This window comes from Mustela lutreola, chromosome 7, assembly GCF_030435805.1.
Source record: "Mustela lutreola isolate mMusLut2 chromosome 7, mMusLut2.pri, whole genome shotgun sequence".
Lineage (NCBI taxonomy): Eukaryota > Metazoa > Chordata > Mammalia > Carnivora > Mustelidae > Mustela > Mustela lutreola.
The window spans coordinates 35584156-35607946 of record NC_081296.1 but is presented as its reverse complement, the minus strand read 5'-3'; the positions used below and the strand labels follow the sequence as shown (position 1 = coordinate 35607946).

The 23791-nt window shown below is 35.3% G+C and overlaps 1 protein-coding gene across 6 annotated transcripts in view; it reads left to right on the top strand.

The window, feature by feature from the left end:
* Window positions 1–23791, top strand: part of PEAK1 (pseudopodium enriched atypical kinase 1) — a 319580-nt gene that overhangs the window by 137224 nt on the left and 158565 nt on the right. For 5 of the 6 annotated variants that reach the window (XM_059180296.1, XM_059180297.1, XM_059180299.1 and 2 more), the window contains one exon: window positions 21882–22046. The exons of the other annotated variant lie outside the window; for it this stretch is intronic. The gene's annotated coding sequence lies outside the window, so the exon portion shown is untranslated. The remainder of the gene's footprint in view (window positions 1–21881; window positions 22047–23791) is intronic. 6 annotated transcript variants of the gene reach the window in all.

The following is a 23791-nucleotide window of genomic DNA, read 5'->3' as shown; positions in this document are numbered from 1 at the left end:
CTGCCTGCTGCTTTGCCTACTTGTGAGCTCTCTCTCTCTCTCTGTCAAATTGTTGCGAGCAAAACCCCTGCGTCCTGCCAGGAGGTTACAACGTATAAAGAAGAGATAGAGAGATGGATATGATGTAACTCACTTGATCTTTATTGGGACGAGGTCCGCACCACTATCGTGGCCCGGTCACGGTCTGCTGACGTTGTCACGGAGAAAGAGACGTCGCCTCACAAATCTAGACAGAGAGGTCACCGCAGAAGTTGAGACTGAGAACCAGCGAGTGGTCGGCAACGAAACTGTCGGGGCGTCGGTAGCACCCGTGATGATGTTCTCCCGACAGGGAACTCGCTTCACCTCAGTCCAACCCGATGCCTCTTTATATACTGTGCTAAGTCTCCTTCATAAACATATTATATCACTTATTTTTCTTATGCTTACACACCAAAAACATACACACGTCGTAAACATGTTTTAGTTTACGATATTTCGCACAAGTTAAAATATTTACAACTTGTTACTCCGCGCTAATCTTATCACTACACGCATACGGTCTAGGCTTATTTGCTATGTGGTTAGTTTGTATTTTGTTTCTGTTTTTCATTTAGTAGGGGTTTGCACTTACTACATATTATTTATTTATTTATTCATTTATTTATTACACTTTATTTATTAAAGGTTCGTACTCACTACACAAATAAAATCTTAAAAAAAGAACTTGAAAAAAATAAAGATGAGGGGACTGAGACTCAGAGAAATAAATAAATTGCTCAAGATCACACAGCTAGTAACAAAGCTAAGCTAACAAAATCAGAATTAAAAGTCTTTAATTAGGAAAGGTTAGATAGTGTTTATTTCATGCCCATTGGCTTAAATATCACACAAGCCAAATGAATAGCTGGACAGTTTGGTTTGACCCCCTCGCTGTTAGTATCATCTGTAAACATTTTCAATTGGACTATTTACATCTTTTTATTTTATTACTGTTGTTATTTTATTTATTTTACTATTTTTAAAGTTTACATCTTTTTAATGAGTTTTTCATTATAACCAGTTTGAAAAGGTAATTGTTTAAGCCATGGGAAAGAGGGATTTTCAAGCTCCCAGAATAGTGAATAGTATCCCATGCCAGAAGGGACTTTGCACAGAGTCAGGTCTCAGTCCGGCCTGCCCCAACTTTCCTCCTGACTTCTCTGGTCTGCAGACTCCTTAGCCTGCCTTTGGACTCCTTTTGTGAGATGAGAAGGTTGAGCTGATTGTTCCTTACCTCTCTTACGGCTATGTAAAGTTACTGTCTCAGTAAGAGGAGTTTCATGTGCTTCAAATGTAAATATCAAAGAATTTTTAGAGATGGAAGGAAAGTCTTTAGAGATCAGCTAAGGGAATCCTCCCATATGACAGATGAAGAAACAGAGACCCTCACCTTTGTGTGACACTTCGAACATTCAGAGCTTTCACATACATTAACCTCATACGAGCCTCACCGCAGTCTTCTGGATTAAATATTATCATTTTTGTAGAAATGAATTTGTGCAAGGTCTCGTAGCTGGGCCTAAAGTTTAAGAGGTTTGCTTGCTTAGTGGGATTAATTATATCCTGTGATGGAGTCCTGTTGTATGAGAAAGTGAGAATTCAGTGATTGATGAAGCAAGTCCAAGCAGGAACAGCAGACATTTCCCAGTACGAAAGTGGAATGATCTCAGCAGTATAAATAGCAGAAACAGAGAGGGAAGGAGGTGGCAAAAACTGAGGTCTGTGAGCTGATTTAAACTTTGTTTTCATTTATTCCTGGATTAGGAGTAAGCAGAACTGACTTTTAGTGGTGTTGTGTTTATCAATAGTGTAATATTTAAGTTGCTTTATCCTTAACAAAATAATTCAAACAGAAACTGTACTTTGTAATAAAGTATTAAAAAATTGTAGGTGAGCTAGGGGAACTTTAAACAGTTCATTTAGAAGGGGATCCTGAAAAAATAAATGAATAAGTAAGTGTAGGAAGCTAAGGTTCACACACAATTATTTATTTCATTGCATTTAGTGATACAAGGTGTTTTTGGTGTTTTATCCCCCGTTTCTGCTCTGTAGTAGGGACATGTCCCTTGGAAATGTTACCTGTTTCTGTGCCAGTGACTGGGTGCTAAACAACAAATTGCTTTACCTTGGTTCTTTCCTTCTTTCCATTTATTTATTTATTCATTCATCCATCCATCCATTCATCCATCCATCTATTTATTTATTTATTTATATTTCTAAAAAGGTTTTATTTATTTATTTGACAGAGACACAGTGAGAGAAGGAACACAAACAGGGGGAGTGGGAGAAGGAAAAGCAAGCTTGCGGCCGAGCAGAGAGCCCACTGTGGGGCTCAATCCCAGGACCCTGGGATCATGACCTGAGCTGAAGGCAGCCCCTCATTTATTTGTTTTTCTAAGTTTTTATTTAAATTTCAGTTAGTTAACACACAGTGTAATATTAGTTTCAGGTCTATAATATAGTGATATACCACTTCCATACAACACCCAGCGGTCATCGTAACAAGTGCCCTCCTTAATCCCCATCCCATATTTAACTGCCCCCACCACCCACCTCTCCTCTGGTAACCATCAGTTTATTCTCTGTAATTAAGAGTCTGTTTCATGGTTTGCCTCTTTTCTTTTTTTCCCCCTTTGCTTGTTTTGTTTTTCAAATTCCACATGTAAGTGAAATCATATGATGTTTGTTTTTTTCTGACTGACTTATTTCACTCAGCATAATACTAGTCTGTCTCCATCCATGTTGTTGCAAATGGTAAGATTTCATTCCTTTTTAGGACTGAGTAATATTCCCGTGTGTGTGTGTGTGTGTGTGTGTGTGTGTGTGTACACCACATTTTCTTTATCCATTCATCAGCCAGTGGACACTTGGGCTATTTTCTTAATTGGCTATTGTAGATAATGCTGCCTACTTTGGTAACTTTTTGTAAACAATCTATTTTTTTTTAATTGGAAAGAAAATTGTTTTAAAACTTGTATATGGATGTTAGCAGTTTTTCTTTTACAGTTTTGGTCTCCAAATTGTCTTTCCTTTAAAATGAGCTGATTTTTTTTTTTTTTTGATTGCATGGTATGATGTTGCTTTCACTGTGGATATTACAATTTTATCATTAAGAAAATTCCTATTTTTCATTGTGTACTAAAGTTTTTTAAAATTATAAATGATATTCTGTAGAAGTAATGGAGCAGTTCTAATCAAAAAGGAAAGCAATGAAGGTGGAGTAAATGTAGAAAAAAAAATTGAAAGCAACATTATAAGATTTGATGTAAATTAGAGAGGAAGAATGTTCTTGAAATCTTTTTTCCTTGAGAGTCCTTTTAAAGATTCTCTTGCCCATCTGCTGATGGTCTTACCAAGCTCTGCCTCATAGCCCACTCCCATTCTCACCCCATTGCAGATCCATGGAATTCAGAGAAATGGCATTTGAGGACAAATTGAATAGACTGGTCTTTCATTCTTAATTTTATGTCTGATCTCAAAACTTGTGCAAGGGTTTTTTTCTTTTCTTTTCTTTTCTTTTTTTTTTTTTTTTTTTTTTTTGCAAGGGTTTTTTAAAATTGCCACTTTAAGGTTTGTTATTTAAAAAAAAAAAAAAAAGATTTTACTTATTTGACAGAAGAGAGAGTGAGAGCAGGAGTGGGGGCCTGAGGGAGATGGGTAAAAGGAGAGAGACAAGCAGACTCCCTACTGAGTGGGGAGGCCAATGTGGGGCTCAATCCCAAGACCCCGAGATCTTGACCTGAGCTGAAGGCAGACGCTGAACTGATCCACTTTAAAGTTCTTTAAAGGAAAAACCAAAAAGGCCACTTCATAGTACTTGATACTTAATTTTTGTTTTGCTATAGCTTAGGAGCTGGTCTCCTAGAAACTTCCAAAATCTGATATAAACACTTTCATTAAACTGTGCCTATTATAATATGACTGTCATGCTTGCCCAGAGTATAGTGAGTTTTAAGGACTACAGTTAGCTTCTTGTTGGCCAGCTGTGATTCAGGGGTCATGGTAAAGTTCTGATATTTAGCTGAAGGCTTAAAATTTTTAAAGGTGACTGGGCTTTTTCCTGTGATTTGTGTTTCCCTTGTTTGGCATTACTGCTAAGGAGCCAGGCTTCCAGATTGGTGTCTCATTCACATTAAAACATTCCCTCTGTATGTGTATGGTCCATGTGATTCAAAAGGAATGATTTTAATAGATTAAGCCTTTGACTTTTAAGCTAATTATTTCTATAAAGAAATAGTTGGAACACTTTGTATTTTTCTGTCTTATTGACAAATCTGGTAGCACTAAATAAAGTGGTTTGCCAGATTTATTCAACATTAAAACATATTTGCTTTATTCCTTGGAATTTGGTTTCTGTGCCAGGGTGCTTTCTAATATGAGATCAGTTCTTACGAGACATATGGAATTATGGGAAATTTCAGATACTTTTTGATGTCATGTTCAGTAAATTTCAGGGTGATGGCGAGGGAAATACAAAGATGTTGATTTGTGTGTGTTTGTATGTGAGTGTGATCTGACACCAAGGAAATATAAGAAACTGATTTGATGCTTTCTTCTTAAAGCTTAATATGGCAGTAGAGTTATAAGAAAATACTTGTTTTTCTTTTTCTAAATGTATTTCTATTTAACAAATATAGGTCAGGACTTCATTTTATATCTTGATGTATATTTTAAAGAGTTAAATGAGTTGATTCATATTTTTAAAAACCAGAAATATAGGTGATAAAGTGGAGTTACCAAATCTGCTGGCATATATTTGTAATATCAGTGCATTTGTCGTTGCCTGGGTATTTGAATTTACTCAGAAAAAAACACTATCACACAAGTAGAGTTAATCGAGTATTTGTTGGCATATATATGTGCCACCTCCATTTATTTTCATTTCTCAAATTGAGAAGGTTGGATGATTCTCATAAGTATTCAAAAATTATTCTGCTGGGTAAAATTGAGAGTATTGTTAATGATGTACTTTATGTTGGCTAGTTGAACATAATTTTAAAAAGTTGATAATCATTTGCCCTCTGGTCTTTTTTTAGGAGAACCTATCTCCAAGCACAATTTAAACCAAAGACCATTAATTACAATCAGATTTTCTATGAACACTGATTTTTAAATTAAAAATTGTATAAGCTCCCTTGCTGACTTCGTTCATCTTTATATATAAACAACATTTCAGTGAAAGATATTGTAGCCATGGGGCGCCTGGGTGGCTCAATGGGTTTAAAGCCTCTGCCTCTGGCTCAGGTCATGATCCCAGGGTCCTGGATCAAGCCCCGCTTTGGGCTCTCTGCTCAGCGGGGAGCCTGCTTCCTCCTCTCTCTCTCTGCCTGCCTCTCTCCCTACTTGTGATCTCTGTCTGTCAAATAGATAAATAAATAAAATCTTAAAAAAAGAAAGAAAGAAAGATATTGTAGCCTGAAATGTTGTTTGTCTGCAGGTCTTCTTCAGGAGATATGAAAGAATGTAAAAGATTTGGGGAACTCTAGATTTTCCATTCAGAGTTTTTTAAAAATATACTTTATCATATTATGTGAAACCATAGTCCTTATAGTCTGAGGCCTGGTTATTTCAAATAGGGGAGAATGGTATTATCTAAATATTAGCAGCTCAAAGCTAGTAAGTACAGTGAAATGTCCAGAGCCTCTTAAAAAGACCACATAAAACCAATAACAGAGGATATTGAAAGCCAGCTCACATTGTCTGAAGCAAAACTTAGAATCTACTTGAGTGCATAGAAATACTTCGTGTTCCTTGTTAATTTGGGGCAGTAAAAATGTAACAGCATGGAATAGGAATAGGTTTTAGAATAGAGAGAGACTTTGGAGATCATTTCATTATATCCTTCCATTTTACAATGAGAAACCAAATGTAAGAGGTTAAGTCACTCAGTATCAACCAAGTAGTGGCAGTAGTAGAACTAGAACACTCTGTCTTAACTGTTAAATCATTGATGATGGAACGTCAAAAATTGTAAGGGGACATAATGGTTATTATTATTGCTGTTTAAAAACTTTTACATACTTTTTTACTCTGTGAGCTCTTACACATGTACAAACTTGTGTAGTTCTCACTACAAATAGGGCATAGTAAGTCCTGTCCCCCCAGAAAACTATTTCAAGTTGTCCCCTTTTGTTCAGAACCTTTCTCTACATCCAACTAGTAAATAATATTATGTCAGTATTTTACAGATGCCTTTTATCAAATTAAGGTAGTTCTTATGTATTCTGAATTGTCTGAAGTTTTGTTATGAATGAGTGAGGAAATTTGTTAATTTTTTTTCTGTGTTTATCCAAATGGTCATATTGTTTTTCCTCCTTTATTCTGTTAATATGGTTAATAGCATTGATTTTTTAAAAATGTAAAATCAGCCTTGCATTCCTTCTTACATATTGCTGAATTTGACTTGCTATTTTGTTAGAGATTTCTGCATCTATATTTGAGAGAGATATTGTGGTGTATTTTTCTTAAAAATGCCTTTTTGGGGTTTGGGAATCCAATCTGATGCTGGCCATATAAAACCAGTTGGGAAATGTTCCCTCCTCTACTTTGTAGAAGAATTTATGTCGGATTGGTATTACTTCTGTTTTTACATGTTTGATGGAATTCACCAGTGAGCCATTTGAAAATTTGGAGCTTTCTTTGTGAGGACATTTTTAAATTACAAATTTAATTTCCTTGGGGCGTCTAGGTGGCTCAGTCCATTAGACAGCTGCCTTCATCTCTGGTCATGATCTCAGTGTCCTGGGATTGAGCCCCACATCTGGCTCCCTGCTCAGCAGGGAGTCTGCTTCTTCCGCTCCCTTTGCCTCTGGAGCTCATGTGCTCGCTCGCTTGCTCTCAAATAAATAAATAAAATCTTCATAAAAAACCCAAATTTAATTTCTTTGACAGATAAAGGGCTATTCAAGTTATCTGTTACTTCCAGAGTCAGTATTGGTAATCTGTGTCTTTTAAAGAATTTGTCTATTTCATCTTAGATGTTAAATTTATTGTCATAAAATCATTCATAATAGGCTCTTGTTCTGTTAATATTTGTAGACTCTCAAGTTATGTTCCCCCTTTCATTCCTGATATTGATGATTTCTGGCTTCTTCCATTCAGTGTAGCTAGAGGTTTATCAATTTCATTGACTTTTTTTTTTCTTTTCTTAGAACCTTTTTTTTGGTTTCATTCATCTTTCCAGTTTTTCAGTTGTCTGTTTTATTGATTCCTATTCTTGGTCATTTTGTAAGTGTCTACTTATTTTGATTTAATTTGTTCCCTTTTCTTCTAGCTTTTTATGGTGGAAGACTAGGTTATTGGTTTTGACCTTGGCCCCCCAATAAAAGCATAAAAAACCTACAAATTTCCTCAAAGCACCTTTTTATGTTCATTCATTTCAAGATATTTTCGGATTTCCCTTGTGATTTTTTTATTTGGCCCTTGAATTATTTTAGAAGTATATTGTTTAATTTGTAAATGTTTAGGAATTTTCTAGATATCTTTGTTATTGATTTCTAATTTAGTACCATTGTGGTAAGGGAACATACTGTGTATAGTTTCAATCCCTTTAATTCTTTTTTTTTTTTAATATAATTTTTTATTTTTTATAAGCATATATTTTTATCCCCAGGGGTACAGGTCTGTGAATCACCAGGTTTACACACTTCACAGCACTCACCAAAACACATACCCTCCCCAATGTCCATAATACCACCCCCTTCTCCCAAACCCCCTCCCCCCAGCAACCCTCAGTTTGTTTTGTGAGATTAAGAGTCACTTATGGTTTGTCTCCCTCCCAATCCCATCTTCTTTCATTTATTCTTCTCGTACCCACTTAAGCCCCCATGTTGCATCACCACTTCCTCATATAGGGAGATCATAGGATAGTTGTCTTTCTCCGCTTGACTTATTTCGCTAAGCATGATACACTCTAGTTCCATCCATGTTGTCGCAAATGGCAAGATTTCATTTCTTTTGATGGCTGCATAGTATTCCATTGTGTATATATACCACATCTTCTTGATCCATTCATCTGTTGATGGACATCTAGGTTCTTTCCATAGTTTGGCTATTGTGGACATTGCTGCTATAAACATTCGAGTACACGTGCCCCTTTGGATCACTACGTTTGTATCTTTAGGGTAAATACCCAGTAGTGCAATTGCTGGGTCATAGGGCAGTTCTATTTTCAACATTTTGAGGAACCTCCATGCTGTTTTCCAGAGAGGTTGCACCAGCTTGCATTCCCACCAACAGTGTAGGAGGGTTCCCCTTTCTCCGCATCCTCGCCAGCATCTGTCATTTCCTGACTTGTTGATTTTAGCCATTCTGACTGGTGTGAGGTGATATCGCATTGTGGTTTTGATTTGTATTTCCCTGATGCCGAGTGATATGGAGCACTTTTTCATGTGTCTGTTCGCCATCTGGATGTCTTCTTTGCAGAAATGTCTGTTCATGTCCTCTGCCCATTTCTTGATTGGATTATTTGTTCTTTGGGTGTTGAGTTTGCTAAGTTCTTTATACATTCTGGACACTAGTCCTTTATCTGATCAATCCCTTTAATTCTTAAGACTTACTCCTGGCTCAGCAGATGGTCTGTCTTGGTAAATGTTTCATAGGCAGTATAAAAATTTATATTTTTATTTTGTTGGTTTACATATTCTATAAATGCCATTTCAGTTGAGAGTACTATTCTAGTCTTCTTTATCTTTGCTGATAAAAGAAAAGAAAAGAAAAGAAAAGAGTCTTCTTTATCTTTCGCTGTACCTGTTCTTCCAGTTACTGAGAGAAATGTTGATGTCTCCAACTGTATTTGTATACTTGTTTGTTTTCTCCCCTCAGTTTGTCAGTTTTTGCTTCATGTGTTTTGTACTTCTGGTATTCTGTACATACACACTTAGAATTATTCTGTGTTCTAAATGAATTGACCCTTGTTCATTGTGAAATGTTCCTCATTATCTTTGGTAATATTTGGTTTGTCTTCTATTTTATCTGGTATCAATATGGGTATTCCAGCTTTTTTAAGATTTTGATGTATTGCGTATATCTTCCATCCTTTTACTTTTAAGCTGTTTCCTTAGTGTGGAATTTTGATAGCTAACATATATTGATCTTACTTTTTTATTGGGTTTTTAATTGGACTATTTAGACAATTAACATTTAACTTATTTATCAGTGTGTTTGGGTTTAAATCTATCATCTTGCTGTTTGTTTTCTATTAACCCTTCCTTTGAATTAATTATACTTTTCTATTTAATCTTCCCTGTTGGCTTATTCCCCTACTGGCTTATTCTTTGTTCTACCTATTTATTTATTTTAGAGGTTACTCTAGGCTTTATACTGTGCCTTTTTAGTTTACTACATTCTATTATCAAATAATATTCTATCACTTCTCATATAATGTAAGACCTTTATAAGTATTTTTCCATTGCCTCGCGGTCATTTTTTTCTTTCTGCACTTCTTTATTATTATTATTATTATTTTAAATTATTTTTATTTTTTAACTTTCTTTTTTCTTTAAGATTTTATTTATTTATTTGACAGAGAGATCACAAGTAGGCAGAGAGGGAGAGGGGGAAGCAGGCTCCCCGCCAAGCAGAGAGCCCAAAGTGGGGCTCGATCCCAGGACCTTGGAATCATGACCTGAGCCAAAGGCAGAGGCTTAACCCCCTGAGCCACCCAGGCTCCCCTATTATTAATTATTATTATTAAGTAATCTCCCTACCCAGTATGGGGCTCAGACTCACAACCTTGAGGTCAAGAGTCACATGCTCTACTGACTGAGCCAACCAGGTGCCCCAAAGTGTCTTGAAGTTCACTGATCTCTTTTTTTGCAGAGCATAAACCACTGTTTGTCCCATCCAGTGAAATTTTGACTTTGAATATTATATTTATATTTTTTTAATTGCTAGAAGTTCTATTTGGCTCTTTTAGAAAACCCCCCATTTCTCTCTTCACTATATTCCTGTTTTCAGTTATGTTCTTGAATATGCAACATACTTGTAAGAGCCCTTTCAATGCCTTTGCTCCATTAATTCCTCCAAGCCTTTTATTTCCAGGTTTGTCTCTCTCTATTGACTGATATTTTTCTGGTTGTGTGTCACATTTTCCTGTTTCTTTGTCCAGTAATTTTTAACTGAATGTCACATATTTGCGAATTTTATATGATGAGTCCTTGTTTTTGTGGCATTCCTTTAAAGAGTATTGGACTTTTTCCTGACCGGCATTATAAATCGCATATTAGTTTGATTTTTTCCTAAGCTTTCAAGGTCCTTTCAGGTGGGTCTATAGTAGCTTTTATTCTAGGGTTACTTTCCTTTTACTTCTGTGGTGTGGATCTTCTGGGGTCACTACTGCCTTGTATATTCAACAAGGTTTTTCCCTTCTTGCTTGAAGGAACTTTGTTGAAATCTTGGCCCCATGTCAGCTCTGAGAAGCCTTTGTCTTACAACTCCCTGGTAACTTTCTTTCCTTAGATATTCTTGTTAGCTGGTCTAAGGAAATTTTACTCTTCTCATGTACAGGTTTTTATTTAGCTAAAAACTCTAGGGAACCCTCATTGAAATTATTGGAACTTTCTCTCCTCTCTGGAACTCTGCCCCATAAATTCTAGCCACCTTGGCCTCCTTGCACTTTTTTCTCTGTCTCCTCAAGTCAACAAGATTGCCAGGTTCTGTCTGGTTCTTCCTCCCTGCTCAGGAGTGGTTAATTGCTTCCTGACTGAGAAGGTGATAGTAGGCCTTGCCTTGTTTGTTTCCTTTTTTCTTTTTCAGGGATCACGGTCCTGCACTGCCTGTGTCTGAAAATAGTCCTTTCCCTATATTTTATCCTGTGTGCTAGCTGTTTGCAGTGGGAGGATTATTCTAGACCTGCTGAATCCCTCACGGTCAGAAATGGAAACTGAATCATTCCAGAATGAATTTTTAATACTTAACGCCTTTACAAAATTCTGAAGCTCTCAAGCAGATTTTTTACCTAACATTTAACCATTGATTCACTTTTCCTCAGTATTGTTATAAATGATCTTTTATCAACTGTAAGAATGTTTGTTTATTTTTCAATTCAAAGTCCATTACAAACTTTAAATCAGAAACTGACCCAAGGAAAATGATTTATCATACCTCATAAATCTCACAAATGAGGGAAATGAATTTTTGAATATGTAAAAATTCAATATAATGGGATGGTCATTTTAAATATAAAATTATTACTTAAAACTTCATTAGAAACACAAAACACTAAACATACCAGTGGGTAAGTACTTAAATGAACCATTTGATGTAATGTTTTAAAGTATTAACCCTATCATTGTAGAGTGTAAACATGTTCAGTATACTTTAGGCCAGGAATTGGCAAACATTATCTGTAAAGGGCCAAATAATGTATTTTAGACTTTGTGGGCTATATGGTCCTTGTTATAACAACTCTGCCTTTGAGAGTACAAGAGCAGCTATAAGCAATACGTTAAAAAATGAGCTAGCGGTGTTCTGATAGATCTTTATTTCTAGACAACAAAATTTGAATATCATGTAATTCTTTACATCTAAGATACTCTTTGTCTTTTTTTCCAACTGTGTAAAAATGCAAAAGTTGTTCTTACCTTGTGGGCTATATATAAACAAATGGCTCATCAGATTTGGCCCCTGGGTCATAGTGTGACAGTCTCTGCTCTAAATTATTAAAAAGCTCCTGGGTAAGCTGTAGGATCTTAGTGGAGTGTTATGTTTTAATTTCAAAGTGATATTTTTATTTGAACTATTATCTACTATTAGATAGCAAAGTAAACAAGATCATACAATATGGAGCCAATGTTTTGATTGGTGGATTGATAGATTGACTTTAGAGATGGGTGTGGTGTGAGGGAAAGGGAGAGAGAAAATCTCCAGCAGACTTCCCCCTCTGACTCAATCCCATGACCCTGAGGTCATGACCTGAGCCCAAGTTAAAAATCAGATGCCTAACTCACTGAGCCAACCAGGTGCCCTGCTTTGACAGATTTTTAATGTCAAAGGTTATACCAGGGATTCCTCAGGTAATTGGCATACTTAGTTAAAAAAAAAAAGTTAAGAATTTAAAATAATCATTATTTTATTGTTTTCATTATATAGGAATTAATAAATAGGTTTAAAATCAGGACAGTTTCCTCATTTTTTAAAAAATTGCAGAGTAACTGGCATATAACTTAATATTAGGTGAAACTGTGTATTTCAGATATAGAACATGATGATTTGATATTTGTATATATATTGCAAAATGATCATCACAATTTAGTTAACATCCATCACCATACAAAGTTACAGAATTGTTTTTCTTATGATGGGAACTTTTAAGATTTATTCTGTTAACGACTTTCAAATATGCAATACAGTATTATTAACTATGGTCACCGTGCTGTATATTACATCCCTGTGACTTATTTATTTATAATTGGAAGCTATACTTTGTGACCATGCTTTTTGATGAGTGTGCTATTTCTCACAAATTCTCGTTTGTTTGAATAATTCAGAAACTTTTCCATCAATATTTTAAATTCATTCCTATCTCATGACATGTATGTCTTAAGTCTGGAACATTGTTCTAAATTATTGCATGTATGGCTTATTTCATTCAGTTTTAACTTGAACATCATGTCCTCAGAGGTCTTCCTTGATGCACTATCTAAAAATATCTATACCTCCCCAATCTCTTTATAACACCCAGTTTTATTTTTTTCAGAGCGTCTGAAATTAGTTATTTGTCTCTTTCTGTATTACAATGGAAACTCAATGAAAGAAGGGATCTTGCCTCTCTTATTACTTCTTTATCTCTCCAATATTGCCTTTCATTTAGTAGGCCCTAAGTATACAATTTACTTGTGGTTGGAAAGATGAATAAATGAAAGTATGGCTAATACATGATTTGTAGAAATATTTGACATGATAATATACATTATGAATTGCTAAAAGGAAAACAGTAACTTTACCTCAATTTATTTCACTACAGAATTACTTTCTTTTTAAGCATAGAGCTGTATTGGGATAGAGTCTATTGATAATTTGTTTTTTTTTCTTTTTAATTTGTAATAATTTGAAATTTACACACAAGTTGTAAAAATATTAATAATTTTTCCTGACTCATTTGAGGGAGTAAGTTGCTGACCTTATCACCTCTGAATACTTTAGAGTCTATTTTCTACAAAAATATTCTCAAAAAAAAAACTAGATAAAATTACTGCAATCAAGAATCTAATATTGATAGATTAGCACTAATACACAAGTCATGCAGATTGTCCTGGAATACGGTGGTAAAAATGCCCATAAAAGAAAGAGATACAGCATAAAGGGGGCCTCAAAATTTGCATTTGTATTCCTTTTAATTTCATGGTTTGATGTCTAAATTCAAATGTGCAGAGGACCATGCTGTCTTTCTGATGACAGCTTTGTAATAGAGCCTGAAGTCCGGAATTGTGATGCCACCAACGTTGGCTTTCTTTTTCAATATCCCTTTGGCTATTCGAGGTCTTTTCTGGTTCCATATAAATTTTAGCATTATTTGTTCCATTTCTTTGAAAAAGATGGATGGTACTTTGATAGGAATTGCATTAAATGTGTAAATTGCTTTAGGTAGCATAGACATTTTCACAATATTTATTCTTCCAATCCAGGAGCATGGCACATTTTTCCATTTCTTTGTGTCTTCCTCAATTTCTTTCATGAGTACTTTATAGTTTTCTGAGTATAGATTCTTGGCTTCTTTGGTCAGTTTTATTCTTAGATATCTTATGGTTTTAGGTGCAATTATAAATGGGATTGACTCCTTAATTTCTCTTTCTTCTGTCTTGTTGTTGGTGTAGAGAAATGCAACTGATTTCTGTGCATTGATTTTATATCCTGACACTTTACTAAATACCTGTACAAGTTCTAGCAGTTTTGGAGTGGAGTCTTTTGGGTTTTCCATATATAGTATCATATCATCTGCGAAGAGTGATAGTTTGACTTCCTTGCCAATTTGGATGCCTTTAATTTCCTTTTATCGTCTGAATGCTGAGGCTAGCACTTTTAGTAATATGTTGAATAGCAGTGGTGATAATGGACATCCCTGCCGTGTTCCTGACCTTAGCGGAAAAGCTTTCAGTTTTTCTCCATTGAGAATGATATTTGCGGTGGGTTTTTCATAGATGGCTTTGATGATATTGAGGTATGCGCCCTCTATCCCTACACTTTGAAGAGTTTTGATCAGGAAGGGATGTTGTACTTTGTCAAATGCTTTTTCAGCATCTATTGAGAGTATCATATGGTTCTTGTTCTTTCTTTTATTGATGTGTTGTATCACATTGACTGATTTGCGGATGTTGAACCAACCTTGCAGCCCTGGAATAAATCCCACTTGGTCGTGGTGAATAATCCTTTTAATGTACTGTTGAATCCTATTGGCTAGTATTTTGTTGAGATTTTCGCATCTGTGTTCATCAAGGATATCGGTCTATAGCTCTCTTTTTTGGTGGGATCCTTGTCTGGTTTTGGGATCAAGGTGATGCTGGCCTCATAAAATGAGTTTGGAAGTTTTCCTTCCATTTCTATTTTTTGGAACAGTTTCAGGAGAATAGGAATTAGTTCTTCTTTAAATGTTTGGTAGAATTCCCCCGGGAAGCCGTCTGGCCCTGGGCTTTTGTTTGTTTGGAGATTTTTAATGACTGTTTCAATCTCTTTACTGGTTATGGGTCTGTTCAGGCTTTCTATTTCTTCCTGGCTCAGTTGTGGTAGTTTATATGTTTCTAGGAATGCATCCATTTCTTCCAGATTGTCAAATTTATTGCCGTAGAGTTGCTCATAGTATGTTCTTATAATAGTTTGTATTTCTTTGGTGTTAGTTGTGATCTCTCCTCTTTCATTCATGATTTTATTTATTTGGGTCCTTTCTCTTTTCTTTTTGATAAGTCGGGCCAGGGGTTTATCAATTTTATTAATTCTTTCAAAGAACCAGCTCCTAGTTTCGTTGATTTGTTCTATTGTTTTTTTGGTTTCTATTTCATTGATTTCTGCTCTGATCTTTATGATTTCTCTTCTCCTGCTGGGCTTAGGGTTTCTTTCTTGTTTTTCTCCAGCTCCTTTAGGTGTAGGGTTAGGTTGTGTACCTGAGACCTTTCTTGTTTCTTGAGAAAGGCTTGTACCGCTATATATTTTCCTCTCAGGACTGCCTTTGTTGTGTCCCACAGATTTTGAACCGTTGTATTTTCGTTATCATTTGTTTCCATGATTTTTTTCAATTCTTCTTTAATTTCCCGGTTGACCCATTCATTCTTTAGAAGGATACTGTTTAGTCTCCATGTATTTGGGTTCTTTCCAAACTTCCTTTTGTGGTTGAGTTCTAGCTTTAGAGCATTGTGGTCTGAAAATATGCAGGGAATGATCCCAATCTTTTGATACCGGTTGAGTCCTGATTTAGGACCGAGGATGTGATCTATTCTGGAGAATGTTCCATGTGCACTAGAGAAGAATGTGTATTCTGTTGCTTTGGGATGAAATGTTCTGAATATATCTGTGATGTCCATCTGGTCCAGTGTGTCGTTTAAGGCCTTTATTTCCTTGCTGATCTTTTGCTTGGATGACCTGTCCATTTCAGTGAGGGGAGTGTTAAAGTCCCCTACTATTATTGTATTATTGTTGATGTGTTTCTTTGATTTTGTTATTAATTGGTTTATATAGTTGGCTGCTCCCACATTGGGGGCATAGATATTTAAAATTGTTAAATCTTCTTGTTGGACAGACCCTTTGAGTATGATATAGTGTCCTTCCTCATCTCTTATTATAGTCTTTGGCTTAAAATCTAATTGATCTGATATAAGGATTGCCACTCCTGCTTTCTTCTGATGTCCATTAGCATGGTAAATTCTTTTCCACCCCCTCACTTTAAATCTGGAGGTGTCTTCGGGCTTAAAATGTGTTTCTTGGAGGCAACATATAGATGGGCTTTGTTTTTTTATCCATTCTGATACCCTGTGTCTTTTGACAGGGGCATTTAGCCCATTCACATTCAGGGTAACTATTGAGAGATATGAATTTAGTGCCATTGTATTGCCTGTAAGGTGACTGTTACTGTATATGGTCTCTGTTCCTTTCTGATCTACCACTTGTAGGCTCTCTCTTTGCTTAGAGGACCCTCAAATCTATGGTCAACTAATCTTCGACAAAGCAGGAAAGAATGTCCAATGGAAAAAAGACAGCCTTTTCAATAAATGGTGCTGGGAAAATTGGACAGCCACATGCAGAAAAATGAAATTGGACCATTTCCTTACACCACACACAAAAATAGACTCAAAATGGATGAAGGACCTCAATGTACGAAAGGAATCCATCAAAATCCTTGAGGAGAACACGGGCAGCAACCTCTTCGACCTCTGCCGCAGCAACATCTTCCTAGGAACAACGCAAAAGGCAAGGGAAGCAAGGGAAAAAATGAACTACTGGGATTTCATCAAGATCAAAAGCTTTTGCACAGCAAAGGAAACAGTTAACAAAATCAAAAGACAACTGACAGAATGGGAGAAGATATTTGCAAACGACATATCAGATAAAGGACTAGTGTCCAGAATCTATAAAGAACTTAGCAAACTCAACACCCAAAGAACAAATAATCCAATCAAGAAATGGGCAGAGGACATGAACAGACATTTCTGCAAAGAAGACATCCAGATGGCCAACAGACACATGAAAAAGTGCTCCATATCACTCGGCATCAGGGAAATACAAATCAAAACCACAATGCGATATCACCTCACACCAGTCAGAATGGCTAAAATCAACAAGTCAGGAAATGACAGATGCTGGCGAGGATGCGGAGAAAGGGGAACCCTCCTACACTGTTGGTGGGAATGCAAGCTGGTGCAGCCACTCTGGAAAACAGCATGGAGGTTCCTCAAAATGTTGAAAATAGAACTGCCCTATGACCCAGCAATTGCACTACTGGGTATTTACCCTAAAGATACAAACGTAGTGATCCAAAGGGACACGTGTACTCGAATGTTTATAGCAGCAATGTCCACAATAGCCAAACTATGGAAAGAACCTAGATGTCCATCAACAGATGAATGGATCAAGAAGATGTGGTATATATACACAATGGAATACTATGCAGCCATCAAAAGAAATGAAATCTTGCCATTTGCGACAACATGGATGGAACTAGAGCGTATCATGCTTAGCGAAATAAGTCAAGCGGAGAAAGACAACTATCATATGATCTCCCTGATATGAGGAAGTGGTGATGCAACATGGAGGCTTAAGTGGGTAGAAGAAGAATAAATGAAAGAAGATGGGATTGGGAGGGAGACAAACCATAAGTGACTCTTAATCTCACAAAACAAACTGAGGGTTGCCGAGGGGAGGGGGTTTGGGAGAAGGGGTTGGGATTATGGACATTGGGGAGGGCATGTGATTTGGTGAGTGCTGTGAAGTGTGTAAACCTGGTGATTCACAGACCTGTACCCCTGGGGATAAAAATATATGTTTATAAAAAATTTAAAAAGTATAAAAAAAAAAAATGTGCAGAGGAGACTCCGTAGAGCCTCGAGGAAAATGATAGCTGACGTGAGAAGTTGTTCAGGTGATATTTCTCATCAGATTTTAAGTTTGAGTCCTATTAAACACATTAGGGTTTTTGTTGAAATCTTAGAAGGCTCCTGTCTTAGAAGTAAAGACTATAAACCCGAAGGGATTTATTCTATTAACGTACTATTCTATTTATTCTACTATCATAACTATTCTATTAACATAACTATTAACATACTTCAAAAAAGGGTAACAAAATACAGAGTTTCTATAGCATATCATCTGTATTGTGCAGTATAGAATAAAAAATTATTAATCATGTGAAGAATTAGGAAAATATTACCCATAGTTGAGAAGAAAAGTCAATATGGATGTTAGTTAAGGGACAGTAACTTTAAACCAGCTAATATATAATATATAATATATATATTATATATATATATATATATAATTTATGTAATGGTGACTATCTCTGTAGAGAGAGAGGTAGAAACTATTTTTTTATTATGATCAGTTAGCCAACATATAGTACATCATTAGTATTTGATGTAGTGTTCAACGATTCATCAGTTGCATATAACACCAGCGCTCATCACAATTCATGCCCTTCTTAATACCCATAACCCGGTTACCCCATCATTTGGCCTCCCTCCCTTCTGTAACCCTCAGTTTGTTTCATGGAATCCAGAGTCTCTAATGGTTTGTTTCCCTCTCTGATTTATTCTCCTTCAGCTTTCCCTCCCTTCCCTGTGGGCCTCTGCACTATTCCTTGTGTTCCACATATGAGTGAAACCATATGATAATTGTCTTTCTCTGCTTGACTTATTTTACTTAGCATAATCCCCTCCAGTTCCATCCATGTCCATGCAAATGGTAGGTATTCATCCTTTCTCATGGCTGAGTAATACTCTATTGTAATATGAACCACCTCTTCTTTATCCATTCATCTGTTAAAGGACATCTTGGCTCCTCCCACAGTTTGGCTATTGTGGACATTGCTGCTATGAACATTGGGGTACAGATGTCCCCTTCTTTTCACTACATCTTTATCTTTGGGTTAAATACCTAGTAGTGCAATTGCTGGACTGTAGGGTGGCTCTATTTTTAACGTCTTACGGAAACTCCATACTGTTTTCCAGAGTGTCTATACTAGCTTGCATTCCCACCAACAGTTTAAGAGGGTTCCCCTTTCTCCACATCCTCAACAACATTTGTTTAGAAACTATTTAAAAAAAAAAAAAAGGAAATTATAGAACTGGAAATATAATACTGAAAATAAAAAATTCACTGGATAGACTTAATAGCAGATGAGAGATGGCAAAAAGGGGACCTTGACAGATCTGTAGAAATTATCTTTCTCTGAAAAACAGAGAAAAAGATTAAAAGAAAAGAAAAAGGGGCACCTGGGTGGCTCAGTGGGTTGGGCTGCTGCCTTCGGCTCAGGTCATGATCTCGGGGTCCTGGGATCGAGTCCCGCATCGGGCTCTCTGCTCAGTGGGGAGCCTGCTTCCCTTCCTCTCTCTCCACCTGCCTCTCTGCTTACTTGTGATCTCTCTCTGTCAAATGAATAAATAAAATCTTAAAAAAGAAAAGAAAAGAAAAAAACACAGAAGCTCAGTGACCAGTGGGATTATAATCAGTCAACCTCATGTATATTAAACCTAGAAGGAAAAGAGAGAAAATGGACCAGAAATTTTTTTAAATAATTATAGACTGAAAACTTACCAAATTTAGCAAAACACTAATTTGAAGAGCCAGGAAGCTCAATGAAATCCAAGAAAAATAAATGAAAACTAAATCTAGGCACATAGTGGTTACACTTCTAGAAACCAAAGATCAAGAGAAAAGTCTTAAAAACAGCCAGAAAACAATAGAAACCTTATACACAGTGTAGCCAGGGTAACAATAATATTAATGACTACCAACTTATTGGAATAATGGAAGCCAAAAAGTATCTTGAATAAGAATAATATATCTTGAAAGAGCTATGAGGGAAAAAAGTACCTTTCAACTCAGAATGTTATACTGATTATAAATGTCATTCAAAAATGAAGGTAAAATAAAGATGATTTCAGATTTTTAAAAAAGTAGATAATTCATTGTCAGCAGACCTACAATGTAAGAAGTAATAAAAGAAGGTTTTTAAGTTGAAGGGCAGTGATACCAAATGGAAACTGTTGTATAGGAGAAATGAAAACCACCAAAAACGATAAATATAAAATGCTTACTTTTTTTTCCTTCTGTTATTTTCTTTAGAAGAAAGATGACTTTTTTTTTTTTGAAAGCTGAGGTCTTAAAGCAAAAGTTAAAACCATTTTACTCTGGGTTTTATAATAGAAATAGAGGTATGATATATGATAACATTAACAAAAAGGGTTTTGTAGTAAATGGAATGATATCATTGCAAGATTCTTATGCTTTGTATGATATTCAATATTAATTTTAAGTAACTAGTGTTTATTTGAGGATGCATATTCTTAGAGTATCATACCCTAATAGAAATATCCAGCAATTAAAGTAAAATATCGCAAGTATTTGATTAACTGAAGTTAAGGCAGAAAAATGTAGAATAGAAACAAAACAAAACAAAACAAAAAGCAGGAAATAATAGAAATAGAAAACAAACAACAAAATGGTAGTTTTGAGCCCACTCATTTCGTATTACATATTGATGAACTAAACTCTCCAATTAAGAGTCAGATATTCAGGGGCGCCTGGGTGGCTCAGTGGGTTAAAGCCTCTGCCTTTGGCTCCGGTCATGATCCCAGGGTCATGGGATCGAGCCCCATGGCGGGCTCTCTGCTCAGCGGGGAGCCTGCTTCCTCCCCTCTCTCTCTCTGCCTGCCTCTCTGCCTACTTGTGGTCTCTACCTGTCGAATAAATAAATAAAATCTTTTTAAAAAAAAAAGTCAGATATTCAGACTGGACAAAAATACAAGACCCAACTCTACCCTGTCTACAGATTGCACATATGAAATGTTAGGGTTTAATTAAACACTGTTTATGTCTCTTTGGGTAAGATTTCAATGGCTATATTATGATGGAATACCTACAAGTCTGAAAATAAATTATCCAGAAAAAATAATTTGGGAGCTGAGAGGACAGGAAAGCAGGATGGATTACAGGAGGATAATGGAACACTACATTGGGAAGAGATTCTAGGTTCTCATTTCAGTTTTGCCACTGACCAAACACCTACCCTTGGGAAAATACTTTTCTTCTACTTTGCTAGGTTACCAATATGTATATACCCATGTGTTCAATTTTTTTTCACATTCGGATTTCAAAGTAAAATTGGCATAAATTGCATTTTTCTTTTTGAAAGACTCCTCTAATAATGGAAAGAAGACTGAGTAATTTTACCACTGTGTATGTTATCCTGGACATCATTGTTTACCTATCTATCATCTATCTATCTACCCTTCCTTGATGATAATCCTCATATATGCCACTTAATGTTTTTGTTAATATTATTATGTGCCACATAAAGTAGAGGTATAATCATTGTAAAAATATTGGGTGTTATTTTCATCATGAGTAACCCAATCGTGTTGGAGTTAGACATTGTTTGATGGTACACAAACAGAAACTTCCATTTTAAAATGCATTTCTGATGTCTTAATATTTATTTATTGAAATGTTCAACTCTGTAATAAGCACAATCAGGAATCAAAATTAAAAAAATAATTACATTTCTCTTTATCTTTCTACATAACTCTTGTAGTTATTTTTCTTATATCTTGTGTTACATAGAAAATAAATGAGGGTTTGTGCTTGTTTGAATGTACAGATAATTGGTGTCCCAGAGTCAGAAACAGATAGGAATTTGTTCATTTAATTTTAGGGGATACCTTGTATACCAAATTATAATGTTTCATATTTGAGCCTAAAGTAAAATTGCAAAGTAGCTGGAGAAGCTTTCGCATTTGGAGATACCTACTTCTATATTTTACAAAGGGTGTATCAAAGTTGGACATTGTTACTTTTTTAGAATTGGATTTTTATAAAGATGAAGTAAGGTTTAATATTTCTCATTCAATTAATGCTCTTACCTTTGACTCTTACAAATAGCTGAAAACAGAAGAGTTCAAAGACAATCAAGTGAAGTCTTAGGAAGTTTCAAGTGTGTCACTGCTAGTTTGATTCTTATACATTACTTGGTTCTTAATTGAGTGTGTAGGATTCTATCCATGTGTCCACTTAAGTAAGGAAGTTACTTCTTAAATGAATAAGACTAATTATAACTGTTGAATGAGGGTGAAATTAAGAACATTCTAAAGGAAAGAAAAATGTCCAGTGTATCAATAACTAGTTTACTCCAATTCAGCTCTTTATTTTTTTTTCTCTTGCAGTAAACATTACAGTCTTCAGAAAATAAGTTAAGGAATCCAAGGCAAGGAAGAAAGTAAATTCATCCTGGAAGGACTCAAAGCACTTTGAAATTTTAAACGAATGTAATGATAGCTGCTAAAACCATCTTTGTCACCATAATGGGTGAAGTACTTCAAATTTAAACGGTAACCAGAATTTTCATATCGTGTTACACTTCCATCGAGAACTTTATATGACTTGAAAGGATTTCTTTTTAATTTTAAATATTTACCCTACAAATACCAAAGTATAGTTAAAGCTGAAAACTTTATAATTTATTTGGCATAGTCAGGTCTTTGTTTTGGCCCTTCATGTTGACCCTGATAGTGCTCAAAAGAATTGTTGTTTTTTCCCCAGGTTATGAACTCCTTAACATAGAAACAGATAAGCTTATTTGAGTAGAAATATAGCATAGTACTAGTCTATTTATAGGTCCATTCTTCACCAAATACTTTTCCTTTCATAGAAATAACTTGGACAGCATGAAATGGTAGCATATGCAAAGGTTTTTTAGTCTTGTTTTTTGAACTTTCTTTTTGTTTTTAGTTTCCTTACTCTTGATCTTTGTGCCTTTCTACCTGACATCTTTTTATTTAATCATTATTTTCTCCTTTGCCCCTTCTCAGGAATTTAGAGTTATTAGAAACAAGAATCCAGAGTAGAAAAGAAGAGAAAAACTGGAAAAGATTATAAAATTATTTCTTGTGAAATTACAAGGACTGTTGCATTTCAGGTAGAACAGAAAGCAATTGTAGAAAGACTTAAGACTGTTTGTCAGTCTTCTTAAATCTCCTTGATCTTAGGCCATAATTGTTACAGTGCATGTTTGGTAAAGATTAAAATGTTTGCAAAATTTTTAAGGCATCTTAGTGAACAATTCATTTTTAGTGTACTAATTTGATTTTGACAGTAAGCATTTGTTTGAGTCATTGTATCTTGGTAGTGAATGGGTGCAATTGACTAAAAACTAGATTCCTGTGGTGAACTGCATATGTGAAAATCAATCAAAGAACTATCAATTGCTAGTCCTAATAATTCTAAGGAATACACCACCTATTTCAAGGACTTTATTCAAACTGACAAGTGTAACCCAGGATAAAGTGTACCTATTATAATTCTTTCCTGTGCTAACATTAACCTTGATTTAAAAAAAAAAATACCTGAACATTGATATTTTTAAAAACTTCTCCAATTGTTGCTTTAAACCTCTATGTAGGGTAGGTATAGTTAGCACTTCTCCATGCTCTTGTCACAACCACCCATGTAGTAGCATTTAGTCCTTTCTAAATGTCCAGTAAATTCTTTTTACTTCTCAACCATTAAAAAATGATGTTGAAGAAAGCAACTTTTGAAACACTAAAGAAATTAAAGTGCCGAATATTCATTTACACAGGTAAGGTAGTATGTAGAAAGTCATCACATATTCTGTCTTCCTCGGTGATGATCTCAGTTTTCTTTACCCATTTAATTATGTGTGCTTCTATAATCTTATATAACCATAGTTTCTTTAATGAGATTAATACATTAAACATCAAAAACAAACAATATTGTCAGAATTTTTACTGTGGTACTTTTACCACTCTTTATCAAACTCTTAATTCCATTAAATCTGTCTCTCAGTATTTTTGGTAACTATGGATAGGATCATTGAAATCTTTAGATAGTGGATATTTCCAAGTATTAATTTCTACTTTTCTCACTGCCAATTTTTTTTCGGTGTTATAATGTTATCAAGGAACAGACTAGGATAGAACTCGACCTCTCTACAAAATAGAAGAACTGCACTGATTCTCCAGATTCTAGCCCAGTTCAAAAGTCATGTAACTCACATCCATGAGGTACATAAAATTAAAGAAGACCATCTGTATTTACATATTTAATTTTTCTGGCC